General features: G+C 32.2%; 1 long non-coding RNA gene across 1 annotated transcript; it reads left to right on the top strand.

Annotated features, from left to right (window-relative positions):
* Positions 1-243: 243 nt before the first annotated feature.
* LOC111388614 lies at positions 244-2,166 on the top strand. Its single transcript, XR_002701609.1, has 3 exons — positions 244-297; positions 900-1,022; positions 1,914-2,166. It is a non-coding gene; the product is annotated as an uncharacterized LOC111388614 (long non-coding RNA).
* Positions 2,167-11,815: the final 9,649 nt, after the last annotated feature.

Here is an 11,815-nt window from a genome sequence, read left to right as displayed (position 1 = left end):
TATAATAAAGGAATCCAATGATTTAGTTTCTATTATGGGAAAAGAAATGACTAAATGTAATATTGTCTGAAGATGGTGGACTTGGTTTGCAATTATTTAATATTTACCCATTAATTAGCATTTATTTCATGTATTTTCTCATATATTTTGGGGAAAGAGAGAGAGAGAGAGAAGAATCGAGAGAGACCGAGAGAAGGAAGAAGAAGAAGAAGAAGAAGAAGAAGAAGAAGAGGAGGAGGAGAAGAATTTTCAAGTTAGGGTTCTCAAATTCTTCAATTTCTCATTTGGTTTAGAATGGTAAGTATAAATTTATTGAATTAAATTTTTAAGGGTTATGGAAAACTTGCTTAATTCAAAGTCTAGCAAGAATTATGTGTTATTGATATGTATTTGATGATTAAAATAAGTATATGTCAAAGAAATATGTGTTTGGAAATTAGTGTTGAAGAAAGTGGAAACTTTGGAAATGGGTTTGTGATATAAAGGCATATTATTTGAAATTCTTGGAATTATGTGATGCTAAAAACTTCAATTAAGGAATTGAGGTTGAAATTCTCCCTTTTTTTAGCAATTTTCGAGTTTTTGCAAAACAGGTGATAGTTTTGAAATTCTGCCCAGAAAGTGTGCTATTTCTGTCAATGTTTTTGGTGACAGATTTCAATATTCAGAAATGGGTGCCAGTTTTCAATATTCTGGAATTATAGTGCTAGTTTTGTCAATCATCTAATTTTGGTGGATTTTTAGTATTGGAACCAAATTAAGTGTTAAATATTTGACGTTTTGGTGTTAAAATAATTTATATAAAGAAGTATATGTTGTTAATGACTCTAAATGGGATTATGAGATTGAAAATAAAATATGTTAAGTTTTCATTGGTAAATTATTATTTCTAATGGTAGGAAAATACTCAAGACACGCTTGTGAATGGATATGATTTATTATAGCGAGAGCATGATATCATACTTGGAATTTGAAAGTGATGAGGCGACGAGAATATCGAAACCATGATCGACTATAACTTTGTGAGTGAATATAAACTTATTTTTCAGAAGTTAGTATTTATAAAATTTATATTAGTTTAGAAAAATTATTATTTCATACAGTTGATTTTACAGCATGATTTTCAAAATAAAGTGGATTTATAATCAATTGTTCTTTTTAGTGTTTGATTCAGTTCATTTAACTTATTTGATTAGCATGTCATATGAATATTAAATATTTCAGTATATTTAAAGTTATTTCAAAACCATCAGAATGTACCCAGGTGAATTTACCCTAGTCTGCACTTGTGTGAATGTGTTTCCACGGTGCATGACTCTATATGGTTATTTTACCCGCTCTGCATTGGTGCGAATGTGTTTCCATTGTGTATGATCAGTTATGGTGATTTTACCCGCTCTGCACTATTGTGAATAGGTTTCCATAGTGTATGACCAGAATTTCAGCTCTGCACGAGTATAACTAGAATTACGAAAATTGCAGAATTGAATAACTTTGTCATGTCTATCGGTGCTAACTGATACATGAGTATAGTTATTTCGGGTACTTTTTTGGTGTGATTTTTCAGTATTATATAGTTTATTAGATTTCAGATTATAGAATTCAATTAATTCTGTTTTTAGAATAAAGCTTTCAGCTTATAGTATTGACCGGTAGCAATATTTCATAGATTTTCATGAATTAATGATTATTCGTTAACTTTACATCTACTTATCTAGAATTAAGAACAAAGAATTGTATGATGCAATCATGTGTTGGTTTTAAAAGTGTTACCAGATTTCAGGATTTTTCAAAGATTTAATAAAGTTAGAATTTTTACAAAATATGTAGAAATGGAAAAAGTATATTTATTCGCAAATTATCTACTCACTGAGCTATAAGCTCATATGTCTTTTCACCTTTTTCCTTATCAGATAACAGCTGAATTGAGCAGCTTTGGAACCAGTTGTTCCACCATATTGAGTCACGCGTCATAGGTTGTATGGCCTACTTTACCAGACTATGTAGTACATGTTTCTTTGAGTTGTATGTAGTTTATGTCAGAAAAGGTTATCATGGGTTCACTGCATATTTGGCGTCTTTAGTATATATTGAGAATTGTTGGTTGTAAAGAAAGGAAATGTTGATTTGCCGACATTTTATTTGAATAGTTTGTATTTTGAAAGATTGGCGTATCCTATTTATATTATAAGTATTTATTTGAGGAAAATTAGTTGTTCAGTGGTTTTTGTTCATATTTCAAGGGAAACTCTGTCAAAATTTTGTTAAAAATATTTTTCAGTCAAGCAAGTCAAGTTGTCCTTGTGGTGGGTCCGGCGTTTACCTGGTATCTACTATCGACGCACGACACGTGTCGAATCCATTAAAGTGATTCGGAACGGGTCGTGTCAGTTTACGCTCCGATGGTTAAGTTAACGTTTGGACAAGAGATAATACGAGTGCGAGATAATACGAGTGCAAGATATAGAGAGGGGATTTGGCTAGGTTAGGCTACTTATCTTGATTGTGAATGGAGTCACATATAAATAGGAAACAAATGGGCCAAGTAAATTATTGGGCCGGATCCAAGCCTCGGTCCAATCCAATTAAATAGTTGATGTCGAGTCGATCAATATGGAATTCTCTCCGTCATTCGCATATCATGTAATTTATGGATATAACATTTAGTTTATCCTCTCTATCGACACTACCAGTTTCACCCTTTCTACAGAGGCCTATGCTATCTTTATATCCCTTATACCATATTAAATAAAGGCGTATTTTGCGTAAAGAATTCAAATAGTATTCCTTAGAATAAGTTTGGTTGCCTCTTATAGTAGTGATTCTGTGTTCTATCGAAAACTTTATGCACATTTGATGAATAGAGGCAACCAACCAAAATTCCTTTAAGGTGGGAAGACATAAAACACCATGGTAAGTAGATCTTAAATCTACCGCTAGAAACTTCACGAAGGTGTAGATTGGTGAAATTATCGATGAAGCCATATATAGGCTCCTTTAGCAGGTTTGTAGGGTCTCTGGTGTAGAATATATTGTTGAATAGATTGAAAAAGAATTAGATAAAAAAGGGGGGAAAATTAATGGTGGATAGAAAACATCCGAATTTCAAATTGGACTCATAAGACCATTCTAAAAAGAGGACGACAAGAGGAACAATTCTCACTACGCCATGATGTACGATGGATTTCGGCCATTCGAGTTCGTTTAGGATTCGAAAACTAATTTTTTATGTTTTAGCACTATTTCTATCATTTAGTTTATTTTGGATTCTTTTTAATTTTAGTTTGTTTAAACTTTGTTTCATTAATTTTAGCTATCTTAAACTAGGTTTCCATGTAAATTCTTAAAAATAAAGGGTTATTTTGTTGTTTTGATAATCTTTTCATTAATAAAATTTGTGACTTTCTTCTCTTCATAATTTGATGGATTCCAAATTTCATATTCATAAGGTTTGAATTCCTTGTTTCATACTGCGTCAAGTGGCATCAGAACCGACTTTCCCATCTCTATACCTTTGATTTATAAACATTGGTGACATAATAGTTACTGGGGTAGATTTGGATACAACAAATTGACGTATTGATGATCTTGCTACTCAAATCGAAGAGATTCGTCAATTGTTTCTATGAGCGCTGGAATTAATAGGTAGACTGAACAATGGGCAATCAACAATGAATTGATGGCTAAGCCTATAGTTCGAAGAGAAAATAATAGGAGGCGTGCAGTAGAAGAAAGTGAATTAGAGTCAGAGCTAGAGTTCGAAGTACCGCTGCATAATTCTAATCATCAAAATCGAAATACCTTTGATAATTATCGGATTAAAGTAGACATTCTCCCAGTCTTTAGAAACATAAAGATCGAGGACTTATTGGATTGGTTGGTAAAGGTTGAAACATTCTTTGAAATTATTGACTTTTGAGAGGACACGATGGTTAAGATGGTCGCATTCTGTTTGAAATCTTCAATTGTAGTACGATGGGATTAATTACAAAATGCTCAAGGAAACAGGAAAAGAATTGGATTCAAATTTGGAGAAAGATGGGCAGGCTATGATGGATTGATTTTTACCTGCAAATTATGAGTAGATTTTATATCGTATGTACCTGGATGCACACAGGGCAATTGTACTATATCAGATTACAACAATGAATTTATGCGATTGACGGAATGAAACAATCTATCAAAAATTTGAAAATCAAAATGTAGGTATAGCAGTGGTCTGAAGGTGGCTATTGAAGATATAATTGGGTTACAGAATATTTGGATGTTGCTGAAAACAATTAACATGGTGATGAAAGTAGAGATGATGGAATTTGATAAGAGAATGATTTCATGTAAGATGCCCTTACCTACCGAAACATCGTTATCCATTCCTTTAGACAAAGGAAAGACCCCACAACAAGCCCCAGCAAATCCTAACAGGTGTAAGGTTCACAACAATGGTCGATTTAGGAACAGAGGTCAAATTCGAGCCACACCTTAGAATGCAAATCTGTATGCTAAGCCAATGGGAGAAATTTGTTATAGATGCTAAAAGCTTGAGCATCATTCTAATAATTATCCTAAGAGGAAGTAGGTCAATTTGGCAAAATTGGAGCAGTGGACGAAGAGGAAGATACTTAAGTGGAAGATGAGTATGGAAGAGTAGAGTTGACTATGAAGGAAAGAATAGAAAGGCTAACTTTGGTACTACAACGAATCCTTTTGTTGCCTAAGGAAGAGAAACGATGTCATTGCGTCTTTTGTTCGCTTTGTTCTATCAAGAATAAAGTATGTGAAGTGATTCTAAATAATGAAAATTGTGAGAATTTTGTGAGGAAGAGATTGGTGAATTTGTTGAAACTAACAATTGAGAACCATCCTAAACATTATTTACTTGGGTGGGTGAAGAGAAGTCCTTCCGTTCAAGTTGTTGAAACTTCCAAAATACTTGTTCCATTGGTAAGCATTATAAGGGTAAAATTATGTGTGATGTCACGGACATGAATGCTTATCATAGCTTATTGGGTCGTCTATGACAGTTTGATGTGGATTCAACTCTCGAAGGGCATGATAATATGATACTCTCTTCATGGGGTAGTCATAAGATCGCCATGGTTCCTCTCAAATAGGCTGAGAAGTCTACTCAACAATGAGCTGAGAGTTTCCTTATGTTTACAAGTAATGAGAGGAGATTACAGAGTCTATAAGAGAAGCTGATTATTTTATCCAGTTGTAGTTAAGGGGCTTTTTATAGCACATAAAGAAGATAAGATTGTTTCGTCTGCAGTGCAAGAAATATTGACAGAATTTAAAGACTTAACCTTCGATGAATTGCTGAATCAATTACGTCCTATAAGGAATAGTCAGCACTAGATTGATTTAGTATCTGGGCTAGCCTTCCAAATTCGAGCTATTATCGAATAAGTCTAAAGGGGAATGGAATTTTAAGGGAGCAAATTGAGGAGCTGTTGAGGAAATGATTCATAAGAGAGAGTATAAGTCTGTGTGCAGTGCATGTCTTTCTAGTGCTAAAGCGAATGTGTGTTGACAGTCGTGCCAATAGCAAGACAATAGTAAAGTACAGATTTTCCATTCCACGATTGGAGGACATGTTAGATATGCTATGGGGTTAGAAGGTCTTCTCAAAAATAGATCTTCGCAATGGTTATACATATTAAACTTGGATGTGAATAGAAGACTACCTTCAAGAGTAATGATGGACTTTACAAATGGTTAGTGATGCTATTTGGACTTTTAAAAGCTCTAAGTACCTTCATGAGGACAATGAACCAGGTTCTTCATCCTTTTATTGGATCTTTTGTTGTGATTTATTTTGGCGATATACTTATTTACAGTAATTTTAAGAAGGATCATCTAGTTCACTTGAGGTGAGTCGTAGAGGTTTTGAAGGAAAATCGATTGTACATCAACTTGAAAAAGTGCACTTTCTGTACACGTAAGTTGTTGTTTCTAAGCTTTGTAGTTGGTGAAGAAGGTCTACACGTGGACAAACAAAAGATAGAAGCAATCTAAGATTGGCCATCGCCGAAATCAGTTTCTGAAGTGAGGAGTTTTCATGGTTTAGCAACTTTTTACAGATGATTTATTAGGAATTTTAGCACTATTTTGGCTCCTCTCACATAATGCTTGAAGAATGGGAGATTCAGTTGGGGAGGGGAGAAAGGCAAGATAAAAGTTTCGCCTTCATCAAAGAAAAGTTTTGTACAAGTCCAGTATTAGTTTTGCCAAGTTTCGAAAGGATCTTTGAGATGGAGTATGATGCTAGTGGTATAGGTATTGGGGTTGTCTTTTTTTTGGAGAGAAGAGACCCATGATTTTATTTTCAAAAAAGTTAAGTAATATCAGGCAGAAGTGGAGTACCTATGAGAAAGAACTCTATGCAGTTGTGGGAACTTTAAAGCAATGAGAACACTACCTTGAAAAGAATGAGTTTGTATTATTCAATGATCACTAAGCTTTGAAATTTATTCATAGTCAAAAACAAAAATCAGCAGTATGTATGCTCGATGGGCGACTTTCTTCCAAAAATGATCCTGACTTAGATTGCATAGAGTTTCCAAATCTATCACATTAGATTGGCATACGAAGTTTTTAGGGCACTTTTGGATTACTTTGTGGAAGTTGTTTGGAACCAATTTGAATCGAAGCAGCACTGCCCATCGCTAAACTGATTGACATACCGAGGTTATTAAATATGCCTTTGGAAATATTGTTCGAAGTGTTTGTGGAGATAAGCCTAAACAGTGGGATCTTGTACTACCTCAAGTGGAGTTTGATACAACAACGTAGTTCATACTATGTGGTGGATCTTGTGAAGTTGCCTAAAAGAGATAATAAGAATGCTGTTGTCAAAAATTTGGTAGAAAAAGTGTTAGCAATCCGTGATGAAGTAAAATAGTAGTTGGATAAAACTAATGCAAAGATAAGGCAACAGCAAATTCACATCGACAAGATAAACGATTTTAGGAAGGAGACTCAGTGATGATGTTTTTGGAAAAAGAGGTATTTTCCGTTAGTAACTACAACAAGCTGAAAACAAAAATGTATGAACCCTTCAAAGTGTTAAGTGGATTAACGACAATGCCTGCATTATTGATTTACCAGCTTCTATGGGTATGTCTCGAACGTTCAGTGTGACAGATTTGTATGAGTTACATAAAGATGATAAGCTTTTATATCTAGATTATAACTTGGGGTCGAGTTCTTCGGAGATGGAAATGATTGATGTAGAATATATTGTTGAATGGATGGAAGAAGAATTGGATAAAAATGGGGAAAAATTAATGGCGGAGATAAAACATCCGAATTTCGAATTGGGCCTATAAGATTATTCCAAAAAGAGGACAACAAGACAAGCAATACACAGTTATATTAGTTAACATTAAATGCATGATTAATGAGCAATAAATAGACCTAAAAATGTATCTCAAATGATTATATGGATATTTTACACTCAAAAAATGACATTTTTAGTGCCATTTGTAAAAGTGACAAATTTTTATGTACTTTCAATTTTTGTGATATCTATGCAAAACTTCCTCGTAAATATTTTATAGAGAATGTTTGCAAATTGAGGCCTCTGAGCAAAATGGCACAAATCAATTTAAAAGACAAGGCGTCGTTTTCACCAATTTGATGTTGTCTTTATATTTGCTCATAAGAGTGTAGAATTGAAGAAATGCATTTTTACTACATTTAGAACATTGTTGATCCAAAGTTGTTGCTTAGAGGTTGATACAATGACAAACAATTCAGTATATTTATACAAGTAATGAAGTTGACTCAAACTTTATTAAATTCACCAATACAAGAAAGTGAAATTAGTTAAAATAGCACCTAATCATTTGAAAAGACGGTGCTCATATTGGGCCACGGGGTCACGATTTCACTTAAAATTGATCGATAATTTTTTGGAACATTTTAAAAGATTTGTATAAGTTAAATGGGCTAATATTTTGAGTATCCTATCTTATAATTGGAATATAATGAAAAATGAGTTACTTACCTTTGTTCATAGTTTAGTGTAGTTGGCATATGGAACAATAACGTTAGTCATTGTTGCATGAACGTTGTATCAATGCTTGTGTTCAAATACAATGAAAACTTACATTCATTCATTTTTATGTTGATACAAGTGAAAATAAAGTCAAACATACACGAAATAAGCTAAAACAACATCATACCTTCATTTGTAGTGAAATTTCGTGCAATTTACTCATGTAAATCATTATCATGTGAACTTTGTATCAACGCTGGTATTCAAATGCAATGAAAACTTACGTCCATTCATTTTCATGTTGTACAAGTGAAAATAAAGTGGAACATACACGAAATTAGTTAAAACGAGGGCATACCTTCATTTGTAGTGAAGTTTAGTGCAATTTACTCATGTATCAATGTTGTTGATCACTATTGGGTGAACTTTTCATATCAATCATTGTATAAAAATGCAGTAAAAAGTTGCATTCATTCATTTTTAAATGGATATGAGTGAACATAAAGTGAACAATCACAAAAATAGTTGAAATGGTACCCAATCATTTAAAATGATAGCATTCCATTTTCTATTACGAAGCTCCAATTTCACTCCAAAATTAGTCAATCATACTTAAAATTTTTTAGAAGATTTATACAAGTTAAAGGAGTTAATGTGTTGAGCATCTTATCTCTTAATTGAAATATTATAAAATTTGGGTTACTTTCATTTATAGTGAGTCTAGCATAATTTACATATAGAACAATATTATTGATCACTACTGTATGTACTTTTCTATTGACCTTGATATCTACTTGTAGTGAAAACTTGCAAATTCGGTCATTTTTATATAGATAAAAGTACAAAATAAAGTGAAATGAACATAAAAATAGTCTAAACAACATCCAATCGTTTAAAATGGCAGCATGACATTTGAGGTTGCGGAGTCTCAAACAATTATTTTTTGGATCATATGCGTTAAAGGATGCATGCATAACATAATGGATATAATTTTAGTTTAATCAATCGATTTTATCGGGAAAAATTCCTTTTTTTTAGGCCTGAACAATTTGCGATAATCAGGTTCATTTGTATTCCTGCTATAGTAAATGTTATCAAACATACATTGACACAATCAGTCCCGAATCACCCTAATGAACTCGACACGTGTCGTGCATCAATGAGGGATATAAGCTAAATGCCAGACCCACCACCAAGCCAATTATGATTTGCTTTGACTGTGAGATAATTTTATAAAAAATTGATAGAGTTTCCTCTAATATATGGACTAAAATCACCTGAAAATTTTATCAACTTTCTCAAACCAATACATATAATTTAAAACATGGTACATCAACCTTTCCAAACACAACCAACCAGAGGACTCTAAATGCATTGCTTATACAAAATTATGTAATGAGCCCACGATATAAACTGACAAAAGATACATCTACCCCAAAAATTATGAACTGTATAAACTAACAAAAATAAACATACAAATAACAATTGAGTGGCTCAATTTGGTAATTCAACAGACTCCAATGCGGCTCAACACAACTACTGTCTCATAAGAAAAAGGGAGATGAAATATATGAGCTTGTAACTCAGTGATCGAATAATTTTGTAAACACATATACTTTTTCCATTTATGCTAGCTTTCTAAAAACTTGTTTATAATAAAAATATCATTACATGGTACTTTAAGCTAAATCTTTATTATTTAAATAGAATAAGCTAAATTCTGTATTCTCAAATCTGATAAGCTGTATAATACTAAAAAATCATACCAAAAAGGTACCCAGGATAACTATACTCATGTATCAATTAGCACCGATAGACATGGGAAAGCTATCCAATTTCGAAATTTTAGTCATACGCGTACAGAGCTATCTAGTCATATACCATGGAAACACATTCACAATAGTGTAGAGCGGGTAAAATCACCATAACTGATCATACACTGTGGAAACACATTCACACCAGTGCAAAGCGGGTAAATCACTTGGATATTTTCTGGTGATTTTTAGAAAATAATTTTAAATATGCTAAACTATTTAATACTGAAATAATATGCCAAAGAAATTATTTAACTGAACTGAATTTAACTTAAAAAAAATGTTTATAAATCAACTTTATTCTGAAAATCGTACTGTCAATTCAACTGTATGCATTAATAAATTTTCTGATTTAATATGAATTTTATAAATACTAATTTCTGAAAAATAAGTTTATATCCACTTACACTATACGAGCTACAAACTAGGCCGATCGGTAAGTCTTTTCAATTTCTTCGTCACTACTTGAAATACGTTACAAAATAACTAATTTAATCACAATTAAAATCAATAAACCCTTTATCTCTAATGATATAATAATTAAACTAAATTTCCTGAAACTTGCCAAATTTTCCTAAATTTATTTTAATCAATTGGAGCTAATTCTACTTTCATCCCATTCATAAAAATAATTATTCTTTCCAATAGCAAACTAGTAACCATAATTCCACCCATTTAAACATTCATCTTGTTTCTCAACTTCATGCTTTCATATGAGTATTCCATCAATATAATCATTTCCATGAAATATTCTTACTTAAGAATCCAATTAAAAATTCTAGGGTTTGCCCAAAAAAATTTGATATTTCTTACCTTAATTCAAATGGAGACGAACCAATCAAGAAGCTTGAGCTATAGATCATAATCCTTTCTCTAAATCTGAAATTTCGAACCAAATTAAAACCCTAGAAATTTAACATAAAATTTATCTACCCCTTGAAGAAAATAAAGAGAAGAGAAAAATGAAAATAAACCTTAAACTACCTCTTTCCCTTCTTCTTCCTCTTTTTCTTTTCCTTTTTCTCCTTCTTTTTCTTCCCTTTTTTTTTTCTGCCAATTTTTTTCTCCTTCTCTGCCGGCTTACAGATTTTTCCTATTTGTGCGTTGAAATGAGAAATGATTTATTTGTATATAATCAGTGGCCACATATATAAGATTTTTCCCAAATTGCAAAGAAAGTCCTCCATGTTCCATTTATAATAACATTTAGTTCTTCTAACTTAAAAGTAAATCCTAAACTTTAAATTTTATCCACCTTAAACCTTCCAATTATTTTTCAATATAAATTAAACCCCAACAAATAATTTATTTTATTTTAGTCCCTATTTGATTTTGACTTTGACGAGTCAATCTTTGAAATTTGACTAAACAAAAATGGGTTGTAACATTCAGAGTCATACAACTTTCGTAACAGACTATATTAAAAGATTTTTATATTTTTTCAATAAAGATATGTGCTACGCTTTGACTTAGTCCTATAACTAGTAGACCAACCGTCACCTTCTTAGGAAACCATTTGCCTTTGAATTTCTTTCCTATATAAGCTATCCTCTCTAGGTACAAGTACAGTACTTCAGTAGATTTTGCTTTATTTAGTTCATTTTTAGTTTAGGTTTATTTGTAAAATAAAAAAAAAGAAACATTACCTACTATAGAGATGGTGTGATTTAGTTCTTTTTTTTTTTTTTTTTTTTTTTTTTTTTTTTTTTTTTTTTTTTTTTTTTTTTTTTTTTTTTTTTTTTTTTTTTTTTTTTTTTTTTTTTTTTTTTTTTTTTACTCTCAGTCTTACGAGAAAAACATGTGATTTAGGAAAATTTTGAAAATATATCTATGCTTGTTTGCGCACCAATGACTCCCTTGCCGAAAGTGCCCACGACTTTTGACCATATCGCAAAGTGGAAAGCACTCAACCTCCGTACGAGAAGGGAAGACTAGTGGATTGGCTCGGGGGGCAAGTTCAGTGAGCAATGAAGGCTCATTTGACAACCAGCAAGCAACAAGC

Source organism: Olea europaea, unplaced genomic scaffold (assembly GCF_002742605.1).
Source record: "Olea europaea var. sylvestris unplaced genomic scaffold, O_europaea_v1 scaffold510, whole genome shotgun sequence".
Lineage (NCBI taxonomy): Eukaryota > Viridiplantae > Streptophyta > Magnoliopsida > Lamiales > Oleaceae > Olea > Olea europaea.
The sequence above is the reverse complement of the archived record's forward strand: the minus strand, read 5'-3'. Positions and strand labels throughout refer to the sequence as shown.